Genomic DNA, 17,500 nt, shown 5'->3' with positions numbered 1-17,500 from the left:
CATAGAATGTTATAGGGTGTTATAGTGTATAGAGTTTTATAGTGTATAGTGTTATAGTGTAGTGTGTTATAGTGTATAGAGTGTTATAGTGTATAGAATGTTATAGTGTATAGAGTGTAATAGAGTTATAGAGTGTTATAGTGTATAGAGTATAGAGTTTAAAGTGTTATAGAGTTATATAGTGGTATATTGTATAGAGTGTTATAGTGTATAGAATGTTTTAGTGTATAGAGTGTTATAGAGTGTTATAGTGTATAGAGTGTTATAGTGTATAGAGTGTTATAGTGTATAGAATGTTTAAGTGTATAGAGTGTTATAGAGTGTTATAGTGTGTAGAGTGTTATAGTGTATAGAGTGTTATAGAATGTTATAGTGTATAGAGTGTTATAGTGTATAGAGTTTTATAGTGTATAGAGCTTTATAGTGTATAGAGCGTTATAGTGTATAGAGTGTTATAGAGTGTTATAGTGTATAGAGTGTTATAGTCTATTGAGTGTTAAATAGTGTTAGAGAGTGTTATAGTGTATAGAGTTTTATAGTGTATAGAGCTTTATAGTGTATAGAGTGTTATAGTGTATAGAGTTTTATAGTGTATAGAGCTTTATAGTGTATAGAGCGTTATAGTGTATAGAGTGTTATAGTCTATTGAGTGTTAAATAGTGTTAGAGAGTGTTATAGTGTATTGAGTGTTATAGAGTATAGCGTGTTATAGAGTGTTATAGTGTATAGAGTGTTATAGAGTGTTATAGTGTATAGAGTATTATAGTGTATAGAGTGTTATCGTGTATAGAATGTTTTAGTGTATAGAGTGTTATAGAGTGTTATAGTGTATAGAGTGTTATAGAGTTATAGGGTGTTATAGAGTGTTATAGAGTGTTATAGAGTGTTACAGTGTATAGAGTGTTATAGAGTGTTATAGTGTAGAGAGTGTTATAGTGTATAGAGTGGTATAGTGTATAGAGTGGTTTAGTGTATAGAGTGTTATAGTATATAGAGTGTTATATTGTAGAGAGTGTTAAAGAGTGTTATAGTGTAGAGAGTATTATAGAGTGTTATAGTGTTGAGAGTGTTATAGAGTGTTATAGTGTATAGAGTGTTAGAGTTATAGAGTGTTATAGTGTATAGAGTGTTATAGTGTTGAGAGTGTTATAGAGTGTTATAGTGTATAGAGTGTTAGAGTTATAGAGTGTTATAGTGTATAGAGTTTTATAGAGTGTTATAGTGTATAGAGTGTTATAGAGTGTTATAGTGTAGAGAGTGTTATAGTGCATAGAGTGTTATAGTGTATAGAGTGTTATAGAGTGTTATAGTGTAGAGAGTGTTATAGAGTGTTATAGTGCATATAGTGTTATAGTGTATAGAGTGTTATAGTGTATTGAGTGTTATAGTGTATTGTGTATGGAGTATTATAGAGTGTTATAGAGTGTTATAGAGTATAGATTGGTATAGTGTATGGAGTGTTATAGTGTATAGAGTGTTATAGAGTGTTATAGTGTATAGAGTGTTATAGTATATAGAGTGTTAGAGTGTTATATAGTGTTATAGAGTATAGAGTGTTATAGAGTGTTATAGTGTATAGAGTGTTATAGTGTATAGAGTGTTATAGAATGTTATAGTGTATAGAGTGTTATAGTGTATAGAGTTTTATAGTGTATAGAGCTTTATAGTGTATAGAGTGTTATAGTGTAGAGAGTGTTATAGAGTGTTATAGTGTATTGAGTGTTACAGTGTATTGTGTATGGAGTGTTATAGAGTGTTATAGAGTGTTATAGAGTATAGAGTGTTATAGAGTTATAGAGTGTTATATTGTAGAGAGTGTTATAGAGTTATAGATTGTTATAGAGTATAGAGTGTAGAGTGTTATAGTGTATAGAGTGTTATAGAGTGTTATAGTGTAGAGAGTGTTATAATGTATAGAGTGTTATAGTGTATAGAGTGTTATAGTGTATGGACTGTTATAGTGTATAGAGTGTTATAGTGCATAGAATGTTATAGGGTGTTATAGTGTATAGAGTTTTATAGTGTATAGTGTTATAGTGTAGTGTGTTATAGTGTATAGAGTGTTATAGTGTATAGAATGTTATAGTGTATAGAGTGTAATAGAGTTATAGAGTGTTATAGTGTATAGAGCTTTATAGTGTATAGAGTATAGAGTTTAAAGTGTTATAGAGTTATATAGTGGTATATTGTATAGAGTGTTATAGTGTATACAATGTTTTAGTGTATAGAGTTTTATAGAGTGTTATAGTGTATAGAGTGTTATAGTGTATAGAGTGTTATAGTGTATAGAGTGTTATAGTGTATAGAATGTTTAAGTGTATAGAGTGTTATAGAGTGTTATAGTGTGTAGAGTGTTATAGAGTATAGAGTGTTATAGTGTAGAGAGTGTTATAGAGTGGTATGGTGTATAGAGTGTTATAGAGTTATAGGGTGTTATAGAGTGTTATAGAGTGTTATAGAGTGTTATAGAGTGTTACAGTGTATAGAGTGTTATAGAGTGTTATAGTGTAGAGAGTGTTAGTTTATAGAGTATTATAGAGTTATATGGTGGTATAGGGTATAGAGTGTTATAGTGTATAGAATGTTTGTGTGTATAAAGTGTTACAGAGTGTTATAGTGTATAGAGTGTTATAGAGTGTTATAGTGTATAGAGTGTTATAGTGTATAGAGTGTTATAGTGTATAGAATGTTTTAGTGTATAGAGTGTTATATAGTGTTATAGAATGTTATAGTGTATAGAGTGTATAGAGTGTTATAGAGTTATAGTGTTATAGTTTAGAGAGTGGTATAGAGTGGTATAGTGTATAGAGTGTTATAGAGTTACAGGGTGTTATAGAGTGTTATAGTCTATAGAGTGTTAAAGAGTGTTGTAGAGTGTTATAGTGTATTGAGTGTTATAGAGTATAGCGTGTTAGAGTATTATAGTGTATAGAGTGTTATAGAGTATTATAGTGTATAGAGTGTTATAGTGTTATAGAGTGTTACAGTGTATAGCGTGTTATATAGTTATAGTGTTATAGTGTAGAGAGTGTTATAGAGTGGTATAGTGTATAGCGTGTTATAGAGTTATAGGGTGTTATAGAGTGTTATAGAGTGTTACAGTGTATAGAGTGTTATAGAGTGTTATTGTGTAGAGAGTGTTATAGTGTATAGAGTGGTATAGTGTATAGAGTGGTATAGTGTATAGAGTGTTATAGTATATAGTGTTGAGAGTGTTATAGAGTGTTATAGTGTATAGAGTGTTATAGTGTATAGAGTATTATAGAGTGTTATAGTGTATTGAGTGTTATAGTGTATAGTGTATAGTGTTATAGAGTGTTATAGAGTTATAGAGTGTTATAGTGTATAGAGTGTTATAGAATGTTATAGTGTGTAGAGTGTTATAGTGTATAGAGTGTTATAGAATGTTATAGTGTATAGAGTGTTATAGTGTATAGAGTGGTATAGTGTATAGAGTGGTATAGTGTATAGAGTGGTATAGTATATAGTGTTGAGAGTGTTATAGAGTGTTATAGTGTATAGAGTGTTATAGTGTATAGAGTATTATAGAGTGTTATAGTGTATTGAGTGTTATAGTGTATAGTGTATAGTGTTATAGAGTGTTAGAGTTATAGTGTTATAGTGTATAGAGTGTTATAGAGTGTTATAGTGTGTAGAGTGTTATAGTGTATAGAGTGTTATAGAATGTTATAGTGTATAGAGTGTTATAGTGTATAGAGTTTTATAGTGTATAGAGCTTTATAGTGTATAGAGTGTTATAGTGTATAGAGTGTTATAGAGTGTTATAGTGTATAGAGTGTTATAGTCTATAGAGTGTTAAAGAGTGTTATAGTGTTATAGTGTATTGAGTGTTATAGAGTATAGCGTGTTATAGAGTGTTATAGTGTATAGAGTGCTATAGAGTGTTATAGTGTATAGAGTATTATAGTGTATAGAGTGTTATAGTGTATAGAGTGCTATAGAGTGTTATAGTGTATAGAATGTTTTAGTGTATAGAGTGTTATAGAGTGTTATAGTGTATAGAGTGTTATAGAGTTATAGTGTTATAGTGTAGAGAGTGTTATAGAGTGGTATAGTGTATAGAGTGTTATAGAGTTATAAGGTGTTATAGAGTGTTATAGAGTGTTATAGAGTATTACAGTGTATAGAGGGTTATAGAGTGTTATAGTGTAGAGAGTGTTATAGTGTATAGAGTGTTATATTGTAGAGAGTGTTAAAGAGTGTTATAGTGTAGAGAGTATTATAGAGTGTTATAGTGTATAGAGTGTTATAGTGTATAGAGTCTTATAGAGTGTTATAGTGTTGAGAGTGTTATAGAGTGTTTTAGTGTATAGAGTTTTAGAGTTATAGAGTGTTATAGAGTGTTATAGTGTATAGAGTGTTATAGTGTGTAGAGTGTTATAGTGTATAGAGTGTTATAGTGTATAGAGTTTTATAGTGTATAGAGCTTTATAGTGTATAGAGCGTTATAGAGTGTTATAGAGTATAGAGTGTTATAGTGTATTGAGTGTTATATTGTATAGAGTGTTATAGAGTGTTATAGTGTATTGAGTGTTATAGTGTATTGAGTGTTATAGTGTATTGAGTGTTATAGAGTATAGAGTGTTATAGAGTATAGAGTGTTATAGAGTATAGAGTGTTATAGAGTGTTATAGAATATAGAGTGTTATAGAGTGTTGTAGTGTATAGAGTCTTATAGAGTATAGAGAGTTATAGTGTATAGTGTAGAGGGTGTTATAGTGTATAGAGTGGTATAGTGTATAGAGTGTTATAGTATATAGAGTGTTATAGTGTAGAGAGTATTATAGAGTGTTATAGTGTATAGAGTGTTATAGTGTATAGAGTGTTATAGTGTATAGAGTGTTATAGAGTGTTATAGTGTAGAGAGTGTTATAGTGTATAGAGTGGTATAGTGTATAGAGTGTTATAGTATATAGTGTTGAGAGTGTTATAGAGTGTTATAGTGTATAGAGTGTTATAGTGTATAGAGTGTTATAGAGTGTTATCGTGTATTGAGTGTTATAGTGTATAGTGTATAGAGTGTTATAGAGTGTTATAGAGTGTTAAAGAGTGTTATAGAGTTATAGTGTTATAGTGTAGAGAGTGTTATAGAGTTATAGGGTGTTATAGAGTGTTATAGAGTGTTATAGAGTGTTACAGTGTATAGAGTGTTATAGAGTGTTATAGTGTAGAGAGTGTTATAGTGTATAGAGTGGTATAGTGTATAGAGTGTTATAGTATATAGTGTTGAGAGTGTTATAGAGTGTTATAGTGTATAGAGTGTTATAGTGTATAGAGTGTTATAGAGTGTTATAGTGTATTGAGTTTTATAGTGTATAGTGTATAGAGTGTTATAGAGTGTTAAAGAGTGTTATAGAGTTATAGTGTTATAGTGTAGAGAGTGTTATAGAGTGGTATAGTGTATAGAGTGTTATAGAGTTATAGGGTGTTATAGAGTGTTATAGAGTGTTATAGAGTGTTACAGTGTATAGAGTGTTATAGAGTGTTATAGTGTAGAGAGTGTTATAGTGTATAGAGTGGTATAGTGTATAGAGTGGTATAGTGTATAGAGTGTTATAGTATATAGAGTGTTATATTGTAGAGAGTGTTAAAGAGTGTTATAGTGTATAGAGTATTATAGAGTGTTATAGTGTAGAGAGTGTTATAGTGTATAGAGTGTTATAGTGTAGAGAGTGTTATAGTGTATAGAGTGGTATAGTGTATAGAGTGGTATAGTGTATAGAGTGTTACAGTATATAGAGTGTTATATTGTAGAGAGTGTTAAAGAGTGTTATAGTGTATAGAGTCTTATAGAGTGTTATAGTGTTGAGAGTGTTATAGAGTGTTATAGTGTTATAGAGTGTTATAGTGTAGAGAGTGTTTTAGAGTGTTATAGTGCATAGAGTGTTATAGTGTATAGAGTGTTATAGAGTGTTATAGTGTGTAGAGTGTTATAGTGTATAGAGTGTTATAGAATGTTATAGTGTATAGAGTGTTATAGTGTATAGAGTTTTATAGTGTATAGAGCTTTATAGTGTATAGAGCGTTATAGAGTGTTATAGAGTATAGAGTGTTATAGTGTATTGAGTGTTATAGTGTATAGAGTGTTATAGAGTGTTATAGTGTATTGAGTGTTATAGTGTATTGAGTGTTATAGAGTGTTATAGTCTATAGAGTGTTATAGTGTATAGAGTGTTAAAGTGTGTAGAGTGTCTGTTCTCTCCTCCGCTAGCTATGTTATACAGCATTATTTGTACATGAATGCTGTGATTGGTTAGTTCCTTCAGGCCTTTAGGTCCCCATAACCATTTATCATCCCTGAGTAAGTATGTGTGTGTGTGTGTGTGTGTGTGTGTGTGTGTGTGTGTGTGTGTGTGTGTGTGCGTGCGTGCAAGCGTGTGTGTGTGTGTACGTGTGTGTGTGTACGCCTCTGAGTGTATGTGAGCACCTTAAGGGCTCCATAGCCATTCCTCAACACAGTTGTATTTGCTGTGTGTGCTGGGGATGACCGTGTTTGTGTCTGTATGATTTTAGTGAAAAACTGGGTCCTCCCTCCTGCTGCCCCCCTTCTTTCTCTCTCTCTCTCTCTCTCTCTCTCTCTCTCTCTCAATTCAATTCAAGGGGATTTATTGGCATTGGAAAGATTATGTTTACATTGCCAAAGAAAGTTAAAATGATAAACAAAGTGAAGTACACAATAAAAAGTGAACAGTAAATATTACACTCACACAAGTTCCAAAAGAATAAAGACCTTTCAAATGTCATATTATTTCTATATACAGTGTTGTTACGATGTGCAAATAATTAAAGTACAAAATTACAAAAAAGAGCGGGGGGGGGGGGGGGGGTTGAAGAGGTGTGATCAGACTCACTCAGGATGGGCGAGTCGTCACAGAGAGAGATGTGTAATGTTTACTGTTCATTTTTATTGTTTATTTCACTTTATATATTCACTTTATATATTATCTACCTCACTTGCTTTGGCAATAATAAAGCCCTTGAATTGAATTGAATTGAGAGAGCTTTTCCTGCTGTGCTCTCTTTGATCCGGTAAAGGTCCTTCTGGAACTGCTTGAGGATGTGCTGCACCATTACTTCTCCCAGACTTGTACACGTTGACAGAGGTTGTTTCAATTTCCTCATTTTCTAGTATTCTGAGTTTCCACGCTGGGCCAATACCCTCTCTCTTAACATAGTGCTCTTACAGCGCTGTGCCATGCCAGGAGATGGTCTGTGTGGGAAATGAAGTTGCTTACGTTTCCCTCTTTGTAGCAGTCAGCAAATAGTGTCTCTGGATTGTGCTTGTGCAGTGTTATTTTTAATATCCATGGAAGTCCAATTTTCACACCTCTCACTTCACACTTCAGTGCTAATTGAAGTTGCAGCCAGGTACTTTCTCTCCTAGCAGCTTGGTAGCTTAGTAGCCTTATTTATTAAGTTTAATATAACAAAATTGGCTAGAGATGATTGTCTTTACTTGTTTACTTCAAAAGTAGGTTCATTTCTCAGTCAGTGTTGTGTTGGATGGTATTTCCAGGTTCCGCTGTGTTTCTGCTGAAGGTTTTGGTTTGTTCATGGTAGTAATCGTCCATTCAGGTAACTTTGTCCAAAATCACGGTTTTAGGCATGGAATTTTGATTTTGAATGAAGGTCTTGGTGTTGAGGTAAGTATCCCCTGTAAGTCCCTCTCTTAATTCAATTGGATTCATGTCACGCCTGCTCCCGTTCTTCCCCCCCGGCACTCGATGGCGCCAAGCTGCCCTGCATTACGCACTGCATTTACCCCCAGCCGACTCACTCAGTCACCTGTTTATTACCTCCCCTATATTTGTCAGTTCCCTGCTCTGTTCCCCACTGCTGCATTGTATTGTCATATGTCTTTTTGTTTCCCAGTTCTGACGCTGTTCCTGTCCTGTTGCATGTCCGTTCCTAATTAAATGTCTACTTCCTGTACCTGCTTCTATTCTCCAGCGTCATTCCTTACAATTCAATTCAGGGGGCTTTATTGGCATGGGAAACATATGGTAACACTGCCAAAGCAAGTGAAGTAGCTAATATACAAAAGTATAATAAACAATTTGATTTATTAAAAAAATATATATATATTTCACCTTTATTTAACCAGGTAGGCAAGTTGAGAACAAGTTCTCATTTACAATTGCGACCTGGCCAAGATAAAGCAAAGCAGTTCGACACATACAACGACACAGAGTTACACATGGAGTAAAACAAACATACAGTCAATAGTACAGTAGAAACAAGTCTATATACGATGTGAGCAAATGAGGTGAGATAAGGGAGGTAAAGGCAAAAAAAGGCCATGGTGGCAAAGTAAATACAATATAGCAAGTAAAACACTGGAATGGTTGATTTGCAGTGGAAAAATGTGCAAAGTAGAAATAAAAATAATGGGGTGCAAAGGAGCAAAATAAATAAATAAAATAAAATAAATTAAATACAGTAGGGAAAGAGGTAGTTGTTTGGGCTAAATTATAGGTGGGCTATGTACAGGTGCAGTAATCTGTGAGCTGCTCTGACAACTGGTGCTTAAAGCTAGTGAGGGAGATAAGTGTTTCCAGTTTCAGAGATGTTTGTAGTTCGTTCCAGTCATTGGCAGCAGAGAACTGGAAGGAGAGGCGGCCAAAGAAAGAATTGGTTTTGGGGGTGACCAGAGAGATATACCTGCTGGAGCGCGTGCTACAGGTGGGTGATGCTATGGTGACCAGCGAGCTGAGATAACGGGGGACTTTACCTAGCAGGGTCTTGTAGATGACATGGAGCCAGTGGGTTTGGCGATGAGTATGAAGCGAGGGCCAGCCAACGAGAGCGTACAGGTCGCAATGGTGGGTAGTATATGGGGCTTTGGTGACAAAACGGATGGCACTGTGATAGACTGCACCCAATTTGTTGAGTAGGGTATTGACATCGCCGAAGTCGAGGATTGGTATGATGGTCAGTTTTGCAAAGGTATGTTTGGCAGCATGAGTGAAGGATGCTTTGTTGCAAAATAGGAAGCCAATTCTAGATTTAACTTTGGATTGGAGATGTTTGATGTGGGTCTGGAAGGAGAGTTTAAAGTCTAACCAGACACCTACAGTGCCTTGCGAAAGTATTCGGCCCCCTTGAACTTTGCGACCTTTTGCCACATTTCAGGCTTCAAACATAAAGATATAAAACTATATTTTTTTGTGAAGAATCAACAACAAGTGGGACACAATCATGAAGTGGAACGACATTTATTGGATATTTCAAACTTTTTTAACAAATCAAAAACTGAAAAATTGGGCGTGCAAAATTATTCAGCCCCTTTACTTTCAGTGCAGCAAACTCTCTCCAGAAGTTCAGTGAGGATCTCTGAATGATCCAATGCTGACCTAAATGACTAAAGATGATAAATACAATCCACCTGTGTGTAATCAAGTCTCCGTATAAATGCACCTGCACTGTGATAGTCTCAGAGGTCCGTTAAAAGCGCAGAGAGCATCATGAAGAACAAGGAACACACCAGGCAGGTCCGAGATACTGTTGTGAAGAAGTTTAAAGCCGGATTTGGATACAAAAGAATTTCCCAAGCTTTAAACATCCCAAGGAGCACTGTGCAAGCGATAATATTGAAATGGAAGGAGTATCAGACCACTGCAAATCTACCAAGACCTGACCGTCCCTCTAAACTTTCAGCTCATACAAGGAGAAGACTGATCAGAGATGCAGCCAAGAGGCCCATGATCACTCTGGATGAACTGCAGAGATCTACAGCTGAGGTGGGAGACTCTGTCCATAGGACAACAATCAGTCGTATATTGCACAAATCTGGCCTTTATGGAAGAGTGGCAAGAAGAAAGCCATTTCTTAAAGATATCCATAAAAAGTGTTGTTTAAAGTTTGCCACAAGCCACCTGGGAGACACACCAAACATGTGGAAGAAGGTGCTCTGGTCAGATGAAACCAAAATTGAACTTTTTGGCAACAATGCAAAACGTTATGTTTGGCGTAAAAGCAACACAGCTGAACACACCATCCCCACTGTCAAACATGGTGGTGGCAGCATCATGGTTTGGGCCTGCTTTTCTTCAGCAGGGACAGGGAAGATGGTTAAAATTGATGGGAAGATGGATGGAGCCAAATACAGGACCATTCTGGAAGAAAACCTGATGGAGTCTGCAAAAGACCTGAGACTGGGACGGAGATTTGTCTTCCAACAAGACAATGATCCAAAACATAAAGTAAAATCTACAATGGAATGGTTCAAAAATAAACATATCCAGGTGTTAGAATGGCCAAGTCAAAGTCCAGACCTGAATCCAATCGAGAATCTGTGGAAAGAACTGAAAACTGCTGTTCACAAATGCTCTCCATCCAACCTCACTGAGCTCGAGCTGTTTTGCAAGGAGGAATGGGAAAACATTTCAGTCTCTCGATGTGCAAAACTGATAGAGACATACCCCAAGCGACTTACAGCTGTAATCGTAGCAAAAGGTGGCGCTACAAAGTATTAACTTAAGGGGGCTGAATAATTTTGCACACCCAATTTTTCAGTTTTTGATTTGTTAAAAAAGTTTGAAATATCCAATAAATGTCGTTCCACTTCATGATTGTGTCCCACTTGTTGTTGATTCTTCACAAAAAAATACAGTTTTATATCTTTATGTTTGAAGCCTGAAATGTGGCAAAAGGTCGCAAAGTTCAAGGGGGCCAAATACTTTCGCAAGGCACTGTAGGTATTTGTAGTTGGCCACGTATTCTAAGTATGAGCCGTCCAGAGTAGTGATGTTGGACAGGCGGGCAGGTGCAGGCAGCGATCGGTTGAAGAGCATGCATTTAGTTTTACTTATATTTAAGAGCAATTGGAGGCCACGGAAGGAGAGTTGTATGGCATTGAAGCTTGCCTGGACGGTTGTTAACACAGTGTCCAAAGAAGGGCCAGAAGTATACATAATGGTGTCGTCTGCGTAGAGGTGGATCAGAGACTCACCAGCAGCAAGAGCGCCATCACTGATGTATACAGAGAAGAGAGTCGGTCCAAGAATTGAACCCTGTGGCACCCCCATAGAGACTGCCAGAGGTCTGGACAGCAGACCCTCCGATTTGACACACTGAACTCTATCAGAGAAGTAGTTGGTGAAGTAGGCGAGACAATCATTTGAGAAACCAAGGCTGTCGAGTCTGCCGATGAGGATGTGGTGATTGACAGAGTCGAAAGCCTTGGCCAGATCAATGAATACGGCTGCACAGTAATGTTTCTTATCGATGGCGGTAAAGATATCGTTTAGGACCTTGAGCTTGGCTGAGGTGCACCCATGACCAGCTCTGAAACCAGATTGCATAGCAGAGAGGGTATGGTGAGATTCGAAATGGTCGGTAATCTGTTTGTTGACTTGGCTTTCGAAGACCTTAGAAAGGCAGGGTAGGATAGATATAGGTCTGTAGCAGTTTGGGTCAAGAGTGTCCCCCCCTTGGAAGAGGGGGATGACCGCAGCTGCTTTCCAATCTTTGGGAATCTCAGACGACACGAAAGAGAGGTTGAACAGGTTAGTAATAGGGGTGGCAACAATTTTGACAGATAATTTTTAGAAAGAAAGGGTCCAGATTGTCTAGCCCGGCTGATTTGTAGGGGTCCAGATTTTGCAGCTCTTTCAGAACATCAGCTGACTGGATTTGGGAGAAGGAGAAATGGGGAAGTTGCTGTGGGGGGTGCAGTGCTGTTGAACGGGGTAGGGTAGCCAGGTGGAAAGCATGGCCAGCTGTAGAAAAATGCTTATGAAATTCTCAATTATAGTGGATTTATCAGTGCTGACAGTGTTTCCTGTCTTCAGTGCAGTGGGCAGCTGGGAGGAGGTGTTGTTATTCTCCATGGACTTTACAGTGTCCCAGAACTTTTTTGAGTTAGTGTTGCAGGAAGCAAATTTCTGCTTGAAAAAGCTAGCCTTTGCTTTTTTAACTGCCTGTGTATAATGGTTTCTAGCTTCCCTGAAAAGCTGCATATCACGGGGGCTGTTCGATGCTAATGCAGAACGCCATAGGATGTTTTTGTGTTGGTTAAGGGCAGTCAGGTCTGGGGAGAACCAAGGGCTATATCTATTCCTGGTTCTAAATTTCTTGAATGGGGCATGCTTATTTAAGATGGTTAGGAAGGCATTTAAAAAAAATAACCAGGCATCCTCTACTGACGGGTTGAGATCAATATCCTTCCAGGATACCCCGGCCAGGTCGATTAGAAAGGCCTGCTCGCTGAAGTGTTTCAGGGAGCTTTTGACAATGATGAGTGGAGGTCGTTTGACCGCTGACCCATTACGGATGCAGGCAATGAGGCAGTGATCGCTGAGATCTTGGTAATAAATAAAAATGAACAGTAAACATTACACTCACAAAAGTTCCAAAATAATAAATACATGGCAAATGTCATATTATTTTACAGTGTTGTAACAATGTACAAATGGTTGTACATCTCTCTCTCTCTCTCACTCACTCACTCACTCACTCACTCTCCCTAAACTCACCCTCCCTATCTCTCTCTCTGTCTAGCCAGGCTCTCTGTCTGTCTGTCCTCCCCCATCTCCAACTCCTCATACACAGTCTAGTCAGGCTGTTCTGTCTGTCTGTCCTCCCCCCTCCCCCACTCCTCATACACAGTCTAGTCAGGCTATTCTGTCTGTCTTTCCCTACCCATCATAAACACACACAGAAATAGAAACACACACACACGCACACAGAGGAAATGAATCCTGCTTAAGTAATTATTATGTTGTATCCAGACAGAGTGAAGTCTTGAAGCACAGATGACAACAGATACATGCAGAAACCTCTCCTCCACTAGCTAAGATACTATTTCATATCAAACCATGATAGTATTTCATATTTGATTTATTCTCTATGAATGTCTATGAAGGCCTATACCCCCTCCTGGAGAAAGTGATCTTATCAAGAATGGTTATCTGTCTCAGATCACTCCATCACTCCTACAGAGAACAGAGTACAATGTGATGTATTGTCAGACAGACAGACAGACAGACAGACAGACAGACAGACAGACAGACAGACAGACAGACAGACAGACAGACAGACAGACAGACAGACAGACAGACAGACAGACAGACAGACAGACAGACAGACAGACAGACAGACAGACAGACATGGATGTACTGCAGGGGGTTTTGTTGAAAGAACAGAAAGAACACTGGTAAAGAACAGAAAGAACAGTGAGAGATTTGGCGGCTCAGTTACACTTATTAGGAGAAGAATGTAGATGGTATCCATGTGTGTGGGTGTGTGTGTGCATAAGTGTGTGTTTGTGTGTCTGTGTGTAAGTATGTGTGTGCACTGACGAAAGTAGATAATATCTGCATTCTGATTGGCTTACTCCACAGCTCCTGTGTCAAACGAGCTCACATTTCACAGACCTTAGAATCTACAGCAGTCAAATTCAGTGCAGTCAGAAATGTGATTTCCCTGTGTTTTATACATATTTCCACACTATGAAGTTGGAAAAATACTGTGATATTGTGAAAATGATGATAATGTTATTTTAGTGTAAGAGCTGTTTGAAAAGACCACCTGAAATCTCAGTCTGTTTTGGTGGGATCTAGTTTGACCTACCGGGTGACCTACCAGATCAGTACATGAGTTAATAGACCAATAATAGAGTTCCAAACCTCTCTTCCAATAACAGCTAGTTTCCCCTCCCCACTCAGCCCACTCCAAGACAGTCCTAGCTAAATTCTTGCTTGAGAAATTGCTATTTGCTAAGAAGATATTTTTAACGATTTTTAAAAATTTGACCAGGTAAGTTGACTGAGAACACATTCTCATTTACAGCAACGACCTGGGGAATAGTTACAGGGGAGAGTAGTGGGGATGAATGAGCCAATTGTAAACTGCAGATGATTTGGTGACCATGATTGTATGAAGGCCAGATTGGGAATTTAGCCAGGACACTAGGGTTACCACCCCTACTCTTATGATAAGTGCCATGGGATCTTTAGTGACCACAGAGAGTCAGGACGTCCCTTCCAAAAGACAGCACCCTACACAGGGTAATGTCCCTAATCACTGCCCTGGGGCAATGGGATATTTTTTTTAGACCAGAGGAAAGGGCAGCCTCCTGCTGTCCGTCCAACACCACTTACAACAGAATCTGGTCTCCCATCCAGGGACAGACCAAGACTAACCCTGCTTAGCTTCAGAAGCAAGCCAGCAGTGGCTTTGAAAACAATCACAGTAAGGTTGTTACTTGTTACCCAGAATTGATTTGATATTGAAATAAAAACGGATGTATTGGAAGTTTAAGTCACTGTCCAATTTAGTTAATATAACAGTCCAGTTCTGTTTCTATAGCAGTCTACTTCAGTTTAAAGAACCATTTAGTTAATATAGCAGTAGGAGTGAGACACACACACGTAAGTTATACCCCTGCTGCCCACACGCGTGAACACACACACCCACTCCCACCAGCTGTTTTCTGGCAGCAAGGCTCGGCATTCGGGACTAAATATGCAGTAAAAACAGACAGACGGAGACAGTGAAGGTGTGAAAGAGAGAAAGGAGAGAGGGTGGAAGGGAGGGAGGCTGGGAGGAAGGGAGGGTGAGAGAAAGAGAGTATAGAGAAGAGAGAGAGCGAGATCACTCCCTCATCTGTCTGTTAGCCATCTAACCCTCTAGCCAGGTGCAGCAGACTAATAATAGACTGTTTACAGACCATTACAGACAGACCATTACAGACAGACCATTACAGACAGACCATTACAGGCAGACCATTACAGGCAGACCATTACAGGCAGACCATTACAGACAGACCATTACAGACAGACCATTACAGGCAGACCATTACAGGCAGACCATTACAGACAGACCATTACAGACAGACCATTACAGACAGACCATTACAGACAGACCATTACAGGCAGACCATTACAGGCAGACCATTACAGGCAGACCATTACAGACAGACCATTACAGACAGACCATTACAGGCAGACCATTACAGACAGACCATTACAGACAGACCATTACAGACAGACCATTACAGGCAGACCATTACAGGCAGACCATTACAGGCAGACCATTACAGGCAGACCATTACAGGCAGACAGACCATTACAGGCAGACCATTACAGGCAGACCATTACAGGCAGACCATTACAGACAGACCATTACAGGCAGACCATTACAGGCAGACCATTACAGGCAGACCATTACAGGCAGACCATTACAGACAGACTATTACAGGCAGACCATTACAGGCAGACCATTACAGGCAGACCATTACAGGCAGACCATTACAGGCAGACCATTACAGGCAGACCATTACAGGCAGACCATACACCAGGAGAGAGAGACAGACAGGGTCAAATGTCTACTGTTGCTGAAGATCTGGTGCTACTTTCCCCAACCAAAGAGGGCCTACAGCAGCACCTACAGTTGAAGTCGGAAGTTTACATGCACTTAGGTTGGAGTCATTAAAACTCGTTTTTCGGCCTCCCGAGTGGTGCAGTGGTCTAAGGCACTGCATTGCAGTGCTGCTGTGCCACTAGAGGTTCTGGTTTCGAGCCCAGGCTCTGTCGCAGCCGGCCGCGACTGGGAGGCCCATGGGGCGGCGCACAATTTGCCCAGCGTCGTCTGGGTTAGGGAGGGTTTGGCCGGCAGGGATATCCTTGTCTCATTGCGCACTAACGACTCCTGTGGTGGGCCGGGCGCAGTGCATGCTGACATGGTCGCCAGGTGTACGGTGTTTCCTCCGACACATTGGTGCGGCTGGCTTCTGAGGTGGAAGAGCATTGTGTCAAGAAGCAGTGCGGATTGGTTGGGTTGCAGCGATGAGACAAGACTGTAACTCATACCAATTGGATACCAAAAAAGTGTTTTTCAACCTTTCCACAAATTTATTTTTAACAAACTAAAGTTTTGGCAAGTCAGTTAGGACATCTACTTTGTGTGTGTGTGTATGTGTGTGTGTGTGTGTGTGTGTGGTCTTACCTGACTCAGTAGTATACCTGTAACGGTTTTCATCTGGTGACGGAGAAGAGGACCAAGGTGAAGCGTGGTAAGTGTCCATTTTAATAAACAAAATAAACTAAACACTGAAATGACAAAAATAATAAAGAGTGAGAATGAAAACGAAACAGTTCTGTAAGGAATACGCACAAAACAGAAAACAATCACCCACAACCAAAGTATGATTCTCAATCAGAGACAACCAGGCTACCTAAGTATGATTCTCAATCAGAGACAACCAGGCTACCTAAGTATGATTCTCAATCAGAGACAACCAGGCAACCTAAGTATGATTCTCAATCAGAGACAACCAGGCTACCTAAGTATGATTCTCAATCAGAGACAACCAGGCTACCTAAGTATGATTCTCAATCAGAGACAACCAGGCTACCTAAGTATGATTCTCAATCAGAGACAACCAGGCTACCTAAGTCTGATTCTCAATCAGAGACAACCAGGCTACCTAAGTCTGATTCTCAATCAGAGACAACCAGGCTACCTAAGTATGATTCTCAATCAGAGACAACCAGGCTACTTAAGTATGATTCTCAATCAGAGACAACCAGGCTACCTAAGTATGATTCTCAATCAGAGACAACGATCGACAGCTGCCTCTGATTGAGAACCATACCAGGCCAAACACAGAAATACAACATAGAGAAAAGAACATAGACTACCCACCCCAACTCACGCCCTGACCAAACTAACACAAAGACATAAAAAAGGAACTAAGGTCAGAACGTGACAATACCAGTAACAATAGCCAGTTGATGTAAGGTTCCCAGAGATCCTCTGTAGGCCATGGGAGCTATCTCCCCTATATACATATTTAACAATTAACAAAAAACAGAACAAACTAGAATGCTATTTGGCCCTAAACAGAGAGTACACAGTGGCAGAATACCTGACCACTGTGACTGACCCAAACTTAAGGAAAGCTTTGACTATGTACAGACTCAGTGAACATAGCCTGCTTCAAGAGAAGACAGGCTATGTGCACACTGCCCACAAAATGAGGTGGAAACTGAGCTGCACTTCCTAACCTCCTGCCAAATTTACAACCATATTAGAGACACATATTTCCCTCAGATTACACAGACACACAAAGAATTCTAAAACAAATCCAATTTTGATAAACTCCCATATCTACTGGGTGAAATTCCATAGTGTGCCATCACAGCAGCCAGATTTGTGACCTGTTGCCACAAGAAAAGGGCAACCAAGAACAAACACCATTGTAAATACAACCTATATTTATGTTTATTTATTTTCCCTTTTGTACTTTAATTATTTGCACATCGTAACAACACTGTATATAGAAATAATATGACATTTGAAATGTCTTTATTCTTTTGGAACTTGTGTGAGTGTAATATTTACTGTTCACTTTTTATTGTTTATTTCACTTTGTATTGCTTATTCATTGTACTTGCTCTGGCAATGTAAATATATGTTTCCCATGCCAATATATCACCTTGAATTGGAGAGAGAGAGAGAGAGAGAGAGAGAGAGA

The sequence above is a fragment of the Oncorhynchus mykiss genome, chromosome 18, assembly GCF_013265735.2.
Source record: "Oncorhynchus mykiss isolate Arlee chromosome 18, USDA_OmykA_1.1, whole genome shotgun sequence".
NCBI classification, from domain to species: domain Eukaryota; kingdom Metazoa; phylum Chordata; class Actinopteri; order Salmoniformes; family Salmonidae; genus Oncorhynchus; species Oncorhynchus mykiss.
This window is presented reverse-complemented; position numbering follows the sequence as displayed.